This window comes from Columba livia, chromosome 5 (assembly GCF_036013475.1).
Source record: "Columba livia isolate bColLiv1 breed racing homer chromosome 5, bColLiv1.pat.W.v2, whole genome shotgun sequence".
Lineage (NCBI taxonomy): Eukaryota > Metazoa > Chordata > Aves > Columbiformes > Columbidae > Columba > Columba livia.
The window spans coordinates 59,444,142-59,457,834 of NC_088606.1; the positions used below are offsets into that span (position 1 = coordinate 59,444,142).

At 38.1% G+C, this 13,693-nt stretch overlaps 1 long non-coding RNA gene across 1 annotated transcript in view; it reads right to left on the reverse strand.

Annotated features, from left to right (window-relative positions):
* LOC110366091 (uncharacterized) overlaps positions 1 to 13,693 on the reverse strand; it is a 182,633-nt gene that overhangs the window by 111,022 nt on the left and 57,918 nt on the right. The gene's annotated exons all lie outside the window — the stretch shown is intronic.

Consider the following 13,693-nt stretch of genomic DNA (forward strand, 5'->3'; position numbering starts at 1 on the left):
TTGTGACAAATATGTTTTGATCTGTTTGTCAGTGTTCTTAAGATGATGAGTAAAAAGACAGAAAATTATTGCACATAATTAAGTAGCAAATATTTTGCCTAAGGGGGGAAATTGAGTAAAATCTGCACTCATACCACACCTTAAAAAGCTCAGGACAGCAATTAATTAGATTTACTTTGTAATGAACCAACTGTGAGCTAACAAAAATACTCAATATTACCCTAAATATAGTTTATAATAACAATACAGTGTACAGATGTGTGAATTAGTATTCCATTTTTTTTTAATCTGTAAATTAAACACTGCTCTGGTCTTTGAAAGCCAAACCCATGTATTCTTGACACAGCAAGAGAAAGCAGTAGCTGTCACCACGGAGATGTGCTGGGATATATTAATATTTATTCACCTGGACTACAAACTTTTGCTAATTTGTATGTCTTTTAAACTTCCATGGCATCTCCTTTCCCAGAATCCAAAGCACAACCAATGTCTGCTAGTTAAGGTTCTCAGCCCATTCTGAAACCTGTGTTTTCTCCAGTATGCACAGACAAAATGAACAGCAGAGGTTTTGAGGTCTGCCCAGGATCGCACAGAGCTGATGGCTGAGCTGGTGTGGTCAGAGCTCCTGTCATACCCAGGTTCTGCTCTAACCACAGCACCTCACACCCGCAGCACCCCACACACCTGCTGCACTCACAGCAAACAGGGCATTAATAAAAACAGGTTTTCAGGATAAGCTTACATCTCTATACAACTAAGACCACAACCCAGAACAACCATAGAACTCCACGACATTTTTTGCTCTCGGACTTACAGAGCTATGAGTAGGACTTTTAACCTCTTTGCATCACCGTTAAAGGTCTAATAATTGATAACTGGCACTTGCACCTAGATTTTTAAAGAACTATAGGACTATGCAGTCAGTGATGGAAGCGCCAAAGCAAGTGAGCTGGGGCAGGGGATTCCTCAGTTTATTGTTACACATTGCTTTGTACAGCTTTGATTTCAGTATTTCTCCTACAGTGTTTTTGAATTTACTCTGCCTTTTGCTTGCACAAGCATTTCACAAGCAGCAATAAAAGTTTTTTTAAAATTAGAAACTTATTTTAAAATCAAATAAACGCATAGGGAACCATAAAGAGTAGTCAGACTATACAGAGCTGGCAATATCCATTGTTTAAGACTCCAGGCTAGGCCACTTAACCACTGGAGTTCCTTTGGTTTCTTGATGATGAATATTTACTCAAAGAATATACAGTTAGGATTCACAAAATGTTAGTCTATCAGTGGCCCTGAAATCCTGTTACATATGGCTTGATGAAATTGCAAAAGATTATGCTTCTAGTAACCTTTAGGGTCATTTCTTTCCCTTCTCTACGAAGGGCCTATACTAGACACCATTTAAATCCTACTTAAGACATTAAAGCGTGATTTAAGTGGGATTTTAATGATTAATAAACCTTATGTAGGTCTTTTAAACCAGGCTGAATTTAATCTGTAGCTCCCAACGTCACATCCAGACAAGCTCCCCACAATTTTCTGTACAGAATAGAAATACATGGCAAGGGAAAACATCTTGATCTCCACAACTGCTACTTCAGTCACTGTCCAGACAACTGGACATCTGGTTATTTCCAGTTTGCTTCAGCACATTCATCAAGTAAAGGAAAAACAAACCAAAAAGCACCAGGAACCCATCTTCAAACTACAGTGCCCTAAAAGCAAACTGTATCATCAATTATTTTAAGGTAAAATTATAATTTATATTAGAGATTGAATGTGTTATTAAAATTGGTTTCACATCCAAAAAAAAAAAAAGGTGTGAGCACTTGCAATGTTATGGTTGTCCTGTTTGATCATCCAGGCCCTATGTTTCTGGTATCTACTAACCATATTCTCTTAAGTAAAGTTTACCAGGGACCAATAAAAACCTTACTGGGTGAAATTTGTACACAGCCAGTAGTAACTACACTTTATTATAATGCATTTTAATTAACTGAGCAATGAAACAGTTGTTTAGTGAGTTTCTATCTCAAGATAATACTTATAAGTACCCAGCTGCTTTTCCTCCTTGTTTTGCTGTTCCTACATTAGGGACCTAAGTGTAAAAGGCAGATACAACTGACAGTGATTTCTGTCTCATGTTGGTTCAGGAAACACACAGAGCCCAACCCTTACATAACAAATTGAGAATAAATTTAACTTTTCTATGTAGAGTAATCTGTTCTTAGGTGTTCTTGTACTGACTGAGGGTCAGTTTTGGTTTTAATTTAACTAACCACCCTGGCTATATAATAAATCTTACATAAGCAAACCCAGACAGTAGGATTAAAGGATAAACATAACTAATGCTTAGATCCAGAGACTGATGAATGAGAGGGGAAAAAGCTAAACAAAAATCCCCAAAGATGCACCATGCACACACATTGCCTTTAATTTTCCAACCTGTAGAAAAATCCATCTTCTTTCTAAAAACTGACCTGTCTCTAAACACACTTCAGCTGATTTTGAACTTTGTGTGTATTTTTTTGGTGGTGGTGGTTGTGTTGTTGTTGTTGTTTTGGTTTTGTTGTTGTTGATTGTTTTTTCCTTTCCATTTTCACCTCATAGGAAAGGTTTTTTTTGAGATATAGCTGTACAGAAGAATGTTAACAGTAACCTGATTGCTATGAGAATTCATTATTTTATAGCTTCTGCACTCAAGACTTCAGGTAAAATCATCCTGGTGTTTGCTGAACATGGTGAAGGGACCAGTTTCACTGCAAGGCACTTGGAAAACATATGCTACTTTATGTAACTCTCAAAGAAAATAATATTTCAGACTTTATTACAGCAATCAGTTTGGGAAAAAACCACATAATATTTGTGAATGCTAAACAGAGAAAATAGTGAGAAATTCTAACCCCAGAAAATTACACAGAGGAAGAACATGATGAGAGCAACACAACCTTGATCGCTTTGAAACCACTGAGATGGCAATCACCACAGAAGAGTTTTCTTAAAGAACACATTAGCAATTCATACATCTCACTTCCACAAATGAAATCACCTAGTCCTTCTTTATTTTTTTGTAAGTTATTCATAAATCTGAATAGAAACGATAGACTGAGTTTATAATAATCTGAATTCACAATTAATTGCATTTGATTATCATAACGATTACCTTATTGCCAAAAGTTTGTGTTTGTTCATGTTGGTCCCATTTGAATTTCATTCCAAGCCCCTATTTGATCCTTCTTGAAGTAACATGAGTAATTTAGTTAAAGCACTTTTGCCACGAAACTGACAAGTTTCACAAGGAAAATGAAGTCATTAATTCTCCACTTCTCAAGAAAAGCAAAGATGGGGTACAACTTTCTCAATTATCAATATATGGATGCCAGATCTTCCCAGACACTGACAAACAGCAGAAAGCACAATATGAACATCTATACACATACAATTTACTATTTGAGAAGAACTAAAGTTTTTTCTAAGAAACTATCTAGCCTATTTGTGATCTCCACAGAAAACAATGATGAATCAAGCTCATCTTAAAAACAAAACAAACAAAAAAAAAAAAGGAAAAATAAGACTAAAATATTTCCACAGAAATGTTTCTCTCTTTCTTATATAAGAACAAGTCAAAGCCCCAGCATGAGAAAAATCACAGGGCTTTTCCAGCCAGGACAACACCAGCTTCCACCAATTGGCGTCTAATTCATAAAAGAAAAATCAGCAAATTCAAATGATGCTTTTTATTCCTTAAGTTTCTAGAATAAGTTCTGAAATATCAAGCGATTTTATTGGCTGAAAGAAAATGTAATGCCTATTCCAGATTTGACCTGTTGCGTTTTCTCAGGAGACAGAAGAAAGCTGCAGTGATTGAACAGCTACTTCAAATAAGGAATCACAGATGCAATCTGAAGAGTTGCACCTGCAGATTTGTGTTCACATTCCCTCCTCTTATTTAAATTCCTTTTGATATCTATTCCAGTGCAAAGACATTGGGAGCGGACTTTCTCTCATCCCCTTTGAAAACACTGAATCCATGTTCAGAACATATGCACATTTATTGAAATTACTGTTGTGAAGCCACGCAAAACCCACAGGGCCCAGCACACAAGTGTGGGTGTGCAGGGACAGCCTTCCCGTGACTCTGTCCCTTACACACGGTGGAAAGTCACCACTTACTGAGGATCAAGTGAACTTCTAGAGCACTGCTTCACACCATCTGTGTTTAAAAGCATGACATTTGTTTGAATATAACTCATTCACTTGACAAAAACAGCTTTGTTGCCAAAAATATGCTGTTGCTTCAGACATGCGAGCTGTACATTTGTCTGTAGAATAACCAGCCAGAGCTATATAAAGTGTTTTTTCTCCCTCTGCTCAGGTGACAGTGTCCAAGTCTGCTAGTACAAGGCTGAAACACACTATCAGATAAAAAAAGCACTCTTTTCTACTTGCTGTTAACTGCTTTTCACCTCCTCAAAACTCAATGTATTGGAGAAGCACTAAACAAAACCACCTGCTGTTTGAAAGTCACTTTGCTTCTATAAATACATATGTCATTTTTAAATGTCAGATAGAAATACTTTCATCTATTGGACATAAGTTAGTTCAAGCAGTGCTTCATCTTGATGTACTTGTTCTATTTATTTTTTAATAGTAAATGTAGCCAGTGATTTAATCCTTCTGTACATCCTTATTCTAAAATAAAACACTTATTTTTCTCTAATTAAGCATTATGGCATAAATACCTGACTTTTGTAACGTGAAACTGTTGACATTTGTCTCAAATGACTGGGTACAATCATGCTTCTGTGTACCTCCCCTTTTCCCCCGTACTTTAAGGATTTTTTTGCCCTGGCCTTCAAGCTAATGCTGAATCGCACCAAGCACTCATTGAATATAGCCTTTGAAGAGCTGGGGTTTTTCCTATGGTTCTTGTTACATATAGTTCAAGCAACAACAAAAAATAAACCTCCCAAGAGATTGCCTTGCATGGTTTCTTATACAGTGTATCGTTTGAAAGTGCAAGAGCCCATATTGATTTCAGCTTACCAAGAACTAATGAAACAGTATACATTGAAACTCTTATATACTGTACAGAGACTGGGTTATTGACCTGAAACTAGAATTCTCAGGGAACATTGTAGCTACAGTTCAGCACAATCGCAGCTATGCATCACAAAGCTCAGCCCAAACCAGTTGAAATCTAAGCAGGGTAACATGCTTTAATTGTACTCTTCTAAAACATAAGTGTAATTTATTTATTTATTTATTTGAAAAAATTCAATAGACATGAGCACACTAAGTTGTTCTTTTGCCAGGCACATGCTCTATACAAAACATGTAAGATAAGCAGGAACAAAAAGTGAGACTAGATCTGCAAAAGGAAGCTACTGTTTTAACTCAAACCCAAAATGGTAACCTGGCATTTGCAGCCCACAGCCCTCTGAAGGTAACTCCACAAAAAGGCTACTCCATAACCCATGAAGATGAAGGGCTTGTAGAAAACGTGAAGGCACTTTGCTGCTAAAAGTCATGGACTGAACTGTTTTCAGCATGTGTACTTCTGAAAAAAGAGCAAGGTAAACTTCCAGGTATTCTTTCACTATCAGTTCACTATCTAATGCCAAAACCAGGTAAATCAGCTTGTTAATACCTTTGAATATATCTAGAAGTTTATTATCAACATCATTGCTTTAAAAAAAAATCTACTTATTAATTTTTGTTCCCTCAAAAATCAAGCTAATACAAATATCACCTTTTTCTTTAGGAATGAAGACTTTATATCCATATTATCCATATTTCAGGGAGGAAAAAAAAAATACAGATGTAATGCAAATTCTGAAATAATTCCAGCTTTGTGACTGGGGTTGAAGGAGCATCATCTTCTAATTCTGAGATTCTGGAAAGCAAGGCCTGATATTCTGCTTTAAGACTGATATGGGTATTTGTGTTTGGATATGATATTTGCACACAGACACTTTTTTAATAGGTCAATGTAGCAACCTATATTTTGTTCAAAATGAAACTAAGACCACCCAGGCAGAAAATAATCTTACTAGGGGATGATATTAGGTAGCTTGTCAAACAAAAAACCCCAAAAAACACACCTACAAGGAAGTGCATATTGGCTCTCCAACAAATCCTAAAAGGATGTGGTGATAAGTTCCTTCACGGCATCTATGATTGAAATGAACTGATAAACAAGGACTATAGCCACACAGTTACAAATTGAAGCCATTTGCCCTGTGTTCACTTACATGACCCCAATGGTTTGGAGCGCACCTGAAACCTGGCATTTTTATTAGTTCTAGCCATTTCACCCCCACCCCCAATAGTCTGAGGAGTAAAACATGCTTTCTTTTCTACTGCAACAGGCTTGAACAGCCACAAAGATATTGAGTGTATGTGGGAGCAGGGAGAAAGAGTAAAAAAAAAAAATAACTTTAATTACATTAATTTAGTCAGAAGTGTGAAATTAACTCAGTATTCAATTTCTCACAGACAACTCATATGTATAAACAGCCCTAGAACCGAGGACAAGCTAAAACACCTACTTTCCCCATTTCTAATTTTCTCTCCCTTTAAAAGCCTTTCAGACAAGGTCTCCCCACATTTACACAACAGCCACCTGGATCTGTTTGCCTTCCAACAAGTTTCTACTGGTAAAGCTTTCACAGGCAAGTAGCTTTGTCAAGGCCTGAAAGGAGCTGGAAACCTCCCTCACAGGGCCTTACGACTCCATGAGGGCCTTGTCCTGTGTCACTTGTGTAACCACTGCTCCATACAGAAATAGGCCTGGTATCACCATACCCATAAACACCACCATAAAAAAACTCAACATTATTTGTAAAAAAGACAACAGTAACACTATTGTGACCATTCCCATTAACGTTTGGCTTGTAAAAGACAACCAATTCAAGAGCAAAACAAACACTGGCACGTTTCTGAAACCAGCAAGGTCTCGGCACACTGCGAGCTCATGAGAAACGCAGGGCAAATTAAGTATGAGATCAAACCCAATAATACTTCTAAAGAGAAATGAATCATTGAAGAACCTCAGAACAGGAAGAAAAACAGAGCAACACTTTTTCAAGAAATGCTAACTCCTACTAGAAGAGTCCACAAAATAACAGTGTGTTGAAGCAGCAAAGATATTTGTTTAAAGACAAACAAAAGGTGGTCTGAAAGAGAAGGATGAATACGATTGCCAAGAAAAATACCGATATCTGCTCTTGAACAATAACCAAACTTGTTTCACCTACCTCCTTCAGCACCCTTCCATAATATTTAGCAACAAATGGCAGCAGAAACATTTTGTACTGCACAAACCGTTGTGTTGTTATTATAAGATTGTAGAGGGTTTTTTGTTTTTCAGTTCCTCATAGATCTGACTTGTTCTTCTCCTTGAGTATAGATAGATGCATATAAACAGATGTTTCCTGAAAAGTCTTCAGAAAGCAGGCTAAGTTAAGGGAGCTTACACAAGTCCAATGGAAGCTACAGGTAATGACAGGAAACTGCAGCTGTCACTTGTGTAATAGCAAAAATACATATTGAAACAGTCAGCACAAACCAATTATTATCCGTCTTACTGAAATACCCTACAATGAAGTCTATGGAATGATATCACATGGACATACCCTTACTGGTAGCAGTACTGTATGATGCCATCTATAGACCATGGAGGTTGTATGCCATATTTCGTCATACTACTGTTGACTGCATGCTCTGGAAAAAAGGTAAGAGGCTGCTTAGCCCAGCAGCAGAACTCCTCTGCTTAGCACTGAAGAGAAGGCAAAAGAGCTGTTTCCACACCCTGGCTCCATGAACTGAAAGCTCACTGAGTTGTCCTGTTCACTCATTCAGTTCCTACAGCTCTCAGCTATGTTATTTACACCGTGTAATGTCAGCTATGAAGCAATCACTGCCTCTAAGGAAGAAAAAAGGTCAGTAACTCACAGAAACTGCTGTGACAACTAACACAAACAGGACAATCTCAGGGCTTCTCTGCAGCAGAAGCAAGCCCACGTGAGAACAGGGGACCAGGGCCAGTCTGATCTTCTGCAGGAGTGGGAAGAGGAAAGGGAATTGAGAGCAGAGTGGCCAACTGGAGAGGTACCTGAATGGGAAGGGTTGGGCACCAAGCATGGTTTTTGGGGTGGCTCTGCCTCCATGTACATGCTGACACCCCTCCCAGCAGCAGGTTGCTTTCCAAGGCCCTGCACAGGCAAAGCTGCAGGACCACAATCACTTCGGTGTGGCAAAGCCATCTCCTTTTCTATACAACTGTTTCACTTGGAGGATGCCCTTTCACATCAGAAATACATCACGATATCACAAAAGAACTAGATCAGAGATGTTGCTCATCTCCTGAAATGATCTCCTTGTAGCATACTGTACCCTTAAATCAGTTTTTAATATAATTATTTTGCAGGAAATAGAAATAAACTCTCTGATAGAAATTGCCCCTTATTTTCTGGGAATTCTACATTACTCCAGCAACACTTCTAGTGTGTCACATTGGAAACAGAGGAGTGATGTAAAAATAAGAGTTGGGGGAGAAAAAAAATCAGGCAGAAAGAGTTGGAGAAAAGGTATTAAAAATGAATAAACAGAGGAAAAAAGCAACGAAAGTAAAAAAGGAAACAGTTCAAAGGACATCATGAATTAGAAAATGCATTGTACTACAAGCAGTTCTGGCTAGTCTGTGAAACTGAAAGTTGCAGGTACTCAGGTCATCACAATAACAAGATTGACTGCCTTCTCTAAACTGTTAAAGTAAAATGTCATTATTGTACTTTTCTTCCAGATTTGGACCAGCTTCCACTCTTGATTAGATTTCTGCATCTTTACATCCTGCTTATAGATAGATAAAATAGTTTGTGGAATTTAGTATGTAAATTAAATATGAATTGTTAGTAAGCTACTCAAACTGTATTTGCTCCCTAGAATGATAATGCATTTACTGGGTTTAAATGCGGTTATTTCCAGCCTTTGAGGACTGCAAGACATTAAGCAGTAAATACTGACAAGTACTTCTGCTTAAAACCAGCATACTAAGAGATGGATAGATTAGTTTTCTGTTAGTTGTTTCTGGGGTTCTTACAATGGTGGAAGCACTTCAAGTAGAGAAGCTACCTGTATGCTGATGGGTTGTTTTAAGAAAGATGTTGGATGGGTTAAGAAGTGTTATCACCAGCTCCCTGCAAACAGAGCCAGCCATTGAAACCAAAGACACTTATCTTTCCCCCCCAAGGCATGTGAGCCAATATCTTATGTCAACAAATGCAACCATGGGACCAACCACATACAGAGCTATCAGCAAACTGGTACACAAAATTAAACTCATCACACAGGAACAGAATAGGTGAAGGAGGAGTTTACACAGGACTTGAAAAACCATTCAAAATCATATGCCCACCAATAATTCACCTTGAAAGCTTTCCCCTTCACTGTGCCTAAAAACCAACAAACACCACCACAAACAAAAACCAAAAGTGAAATAAACCTCACAAACCCTGCTCTTTTTAAGTAGAACTAACATTATTTATTATATTAGCGTGACATTGCCAGTGGGCAGTAGGCAACAGCTACAAAATAATGTAACGGAAGTAAATAAAAGCTACGGACAAAGCAAGACTTAAGTACAGTGACTGAAAACTGTGAGATGTGTAATTAAAATGATGACAGAGACCTGAATCCCAGTAGCACTTTCTTCTTTTCCCATATCACTCTTCCTCAAGAGAAAACATTTCCTCTAATCATCAAAGAGCTTTCAGTGTTAAGACTTCAGCTGTCATTTTAAAAGTTAAGCCTTTTTGACTTATTTCATAATGTCAGTGGTGTTCCAACATAAACATGAAATGCAATAAACGCTAAGTGTAATCTCTTCACAAAACACACAAACTAATCCTTGTTATTACAATTGTTTTACTGCCAAATAAAAAACATTTACAAAGAGTACAAGTGAATTAAATTATCTGAAAGGTCCTCACTGAAGTTCAGATTGAAATTCCAGATATCACATACCCAGAATTTAAATATACTAAGTTTTCATCCTCAAAACTTTATTTTAAAAGGATAAGATCCCTTCTCTCTTAGCTTAAAAACTAGTTCTCTTTCAGTCACCAGAATGGTTATATTATCAAAGAGGCAGAAGAATACAACTGTTACATATAACAAATATACTTTGTTTTAGCAAATATGCAACAAATATACTTCATACATCTCTCTGGCTTAGTTTCTTCTACACAAGATCCAGCTGCAAAGGCAGTTAGAGGAAAAAAAAACCACAACCTGTAGGAAATCTATTACTACTGTTTCTAAGGCTAGCTCATTGAAAAGCTATTAAGTACTTCATGGAAAAACTCCCTGACTGATCTTGCATGTCTGCTTTTCAGTGCCTGCTTGTAAAATCCAGACCACAGCAGTGTCTTCCAGTTCTCCCTGACCACAGTGTGTCATGGAGCACCAGCCTTGCCCAAGAACCCTCAAAACCAGGAAGGACCTAAGCTGGTGCTGGGTCAGGGTTCTTCACTTAAAGTGCACCAGCCCAGGAATCAGATCTGCATTCCTTCAAATGTTTCTGTCAAATACACATCAATCTGGTAAGCTCAAGCTTTCCAAAGCAGAATATTTCTCCATACCCACTTCAGCATAAGGTTCTTCCATACAGTATTGCAGTTCGCCCAAGTGTTTAGGTGAAGCTTTATGAAATAATCTCTCTGTACTACTGGACGTGCTGTACATAGTGTAGGAGTGGCTTAATGTCACCAAAAAGTTTCAGCTTTGTCATTAATCAAAGCGGAGCTGCATAGAGCTCTGGGAGATGAATGAGACTGAGAAACAAGTGTCCACTAACAAAATCTAAAATAGTATTTATACAGTAGAAAATATACAAGATAAATGGGAGAAGAGCAGATTTAAAATGGAATTTGTCAGCTACCAGAGCACACTAGCTCCTGTATAATAGGTATCATTTTCTCCTGTCAACTAACACTGGCTCTAGCTAATTATCAAATAAACTATTCTGATGTAGTGCAGGTCTGAATATCATTACAACAACATGCCACAATACTTTTGGAAATACTGGATAAATCAGAAGTTACTCAGTTTGCAGCTGAGCAACTCTGCACACACAGCAGTTCCTGAATGTTAAATTAAAAAACAGCCCCTGCTCTGAAAAGAAACTGGTTCCAGCTTACACAGATTAACATGGTGAAACAATCCATCTCTGGCTTTTACACAGGACTTGCCATGCAGCCAGACCCCAATTTTGCAGAGAACATCCACAAAGCAAATTTCACAATGGTATCTGAACTGCTTAGGGAGAAAGTGCTGCCTAGTACCATCTTTGCTGCATCACACTTTGTATTACAGATAACCCAAATCCACATGTATGCAGAGACCCCTTTTCCTAGGAGGAGGCATTTTGTACTACAATCTTAACACAAACCAGCAAAACACTAATTGTCTCCAATTAGGGATACAGAAACTGATGTTCCCAAAATGATAGAAAATTGCTGTTGCTGTCTTATCTTTTGAAGCCAGAATACGTCATTTATTATATTATTCCCAAAAGGCATCATACTTGGCACACAACCATGCTAGAGTGGAAATTTCCCGACATACTAGATTGTATCAACACAATTTGTCATTGAGCAATAATTCTTTGCATGCAAATATCTGGATAGTCTCCAATAAAAACTGTGTAAAACGCTAAACTACAAACATTTTAATCTTGCAGACTGATGTGGAATGTTTGACTCCTGGCCTAGGCCTCCTTCTTCAGCATGAGCATTGCAACCAGTTTTCCTTTAATGTGTCATGTTTATCATTATTCTTGTAAAGAGAAAACAATACTCAGTCACAAACAACAGCTTTTAATAAAATCTTATCTATAGGGAAAAAAAAAAAAAACAACCCACAAACACCTCTCCCCACCCAAAAAATAAAAATCCACCAAGCAACCAACCCACCACCACAATACCCCAGGAATACTACTTCAAGTTCATGGCCATAACCCTAAATATATGGCAAACCCACAGCTGTTGAATTTATCTTAGCATTCTCTCCAGCTGAACATGTGTTTCCAATCTGGATTTTAAACATTTTTGTCCTTTAGAGCTGTCAAACAATATTTTCTAATCAGAAGATGGCAGTAGATAAGATATTCTATTCTTAGGTCTGCAGACGCTCTGGGAAAGCGAATCGGCCCCGTCATCTGAGAGAACTGCCAGTGGTACAGCCCAAGATAACTTCAGCATCAAAGCATAAAAATGTTCACGTTAATATTTGGCTAATAATCTAGTTTCTACCACGAAGTCAATATTTTTTCCATCTTTTTTAGATGCAGAACTTCAACCATGACAACTTATCTACAGAGTATTAAAATAAAAGCATTTAAATCTCCATGAATGTGAGGATATCATCAAGAAAAACATTTTTAGTTAATAGAGAATTACTGCATTAATCGCTTTATTTCATCCTTCACACAGAAATCCTGCACGGTCGGCTTCATCTGAAGCCCTGAAAAATCAGTCATTTCTTGCCTGTGATCCGAGGATTGGCTCCCTGGGGAGTCTTTCTGCAGAGGCTTTTAAATGAGGATGTTAACTTCATTGGCACTGAATTATTGCATTATTAGAGGTGAGCTGAGGGGCGTTCTACTACACCTGGAACTGACTCACGTGAATGTAGACAAAATTTAATTTTGCAACCTAAACTACAGATGGCAAACTTCAGTGTTGCACGAAGCAGAGTGGGCACGGGCAGCGTCACACGATGAACGGAGAGAAGTTGTGAAACAGCAAGTGAAAGGACTCGCCAGGCTTTTGGAGATCGGTGGGAAAGAAACAGTGGAAGCACTAATAGTAACTGAATGTTTCTTGTGCATGAGTGCAAGGACATATGGCTGAAGGTCCTGGTATGTGTGAGGTGGGAAAAGTAGGAGAAGGCTCCCCAAAGAAAGGAATCAGAAGAGATGGGAGGTTGGTGGAAGCAGCGTCAGACATGGAGGGAAGGAAGACTCTTCCTCCAGCTTGATGTTTCTTGGGATACACTCAAAGGAGAGGGGAAAGAAAAAAACTGAATGAAACTATTTAATGCTTCCCCAATATATTCACTTTCTTACACCACTTACATGCGTGCATTTCTTAGCCAGAAGTTAAATATCAGGTTCTTTACTGTTCAAACTAATGGACATTTACAGCATTCACTACAGAGAGGATAACCATTTGTCACAACTAATTTTTTAAAAGACCAGAGGTGCATGTTTATTCCCCCCCTGCCTTCTACATTCATCACATCTCATATGGAAGCCTTCCCAAGAAGTTAAAAACCCACAAAAAAACCCACATTTTCTTTCTTCAGGTAAGAGCTTCATGAGATTAAATACATATTACCTTTTCCCATAACACATATATACAAATTCTATTTTCTCCTCCCAGAAAAAAATACACCCCACCAAGTTTCAAGCAAGCATTATTCCACGCTAGCATCCATCCACACCTCGCTGTGCCCTCTCCGAGCTGTGCAAACATTCCTGGCACGGCCAAACAGTGAAACGGCTGCATGACAGATGGCATGTCTGGCACTTTACACGTCCCCAAGCCTGGCAGGCAAAAATATCTGCTGAAGAATGGCATGTTGTGTTTTGGGAGTATTTCTGTTACGGATTTCCAAGTGCTGGGGAGTT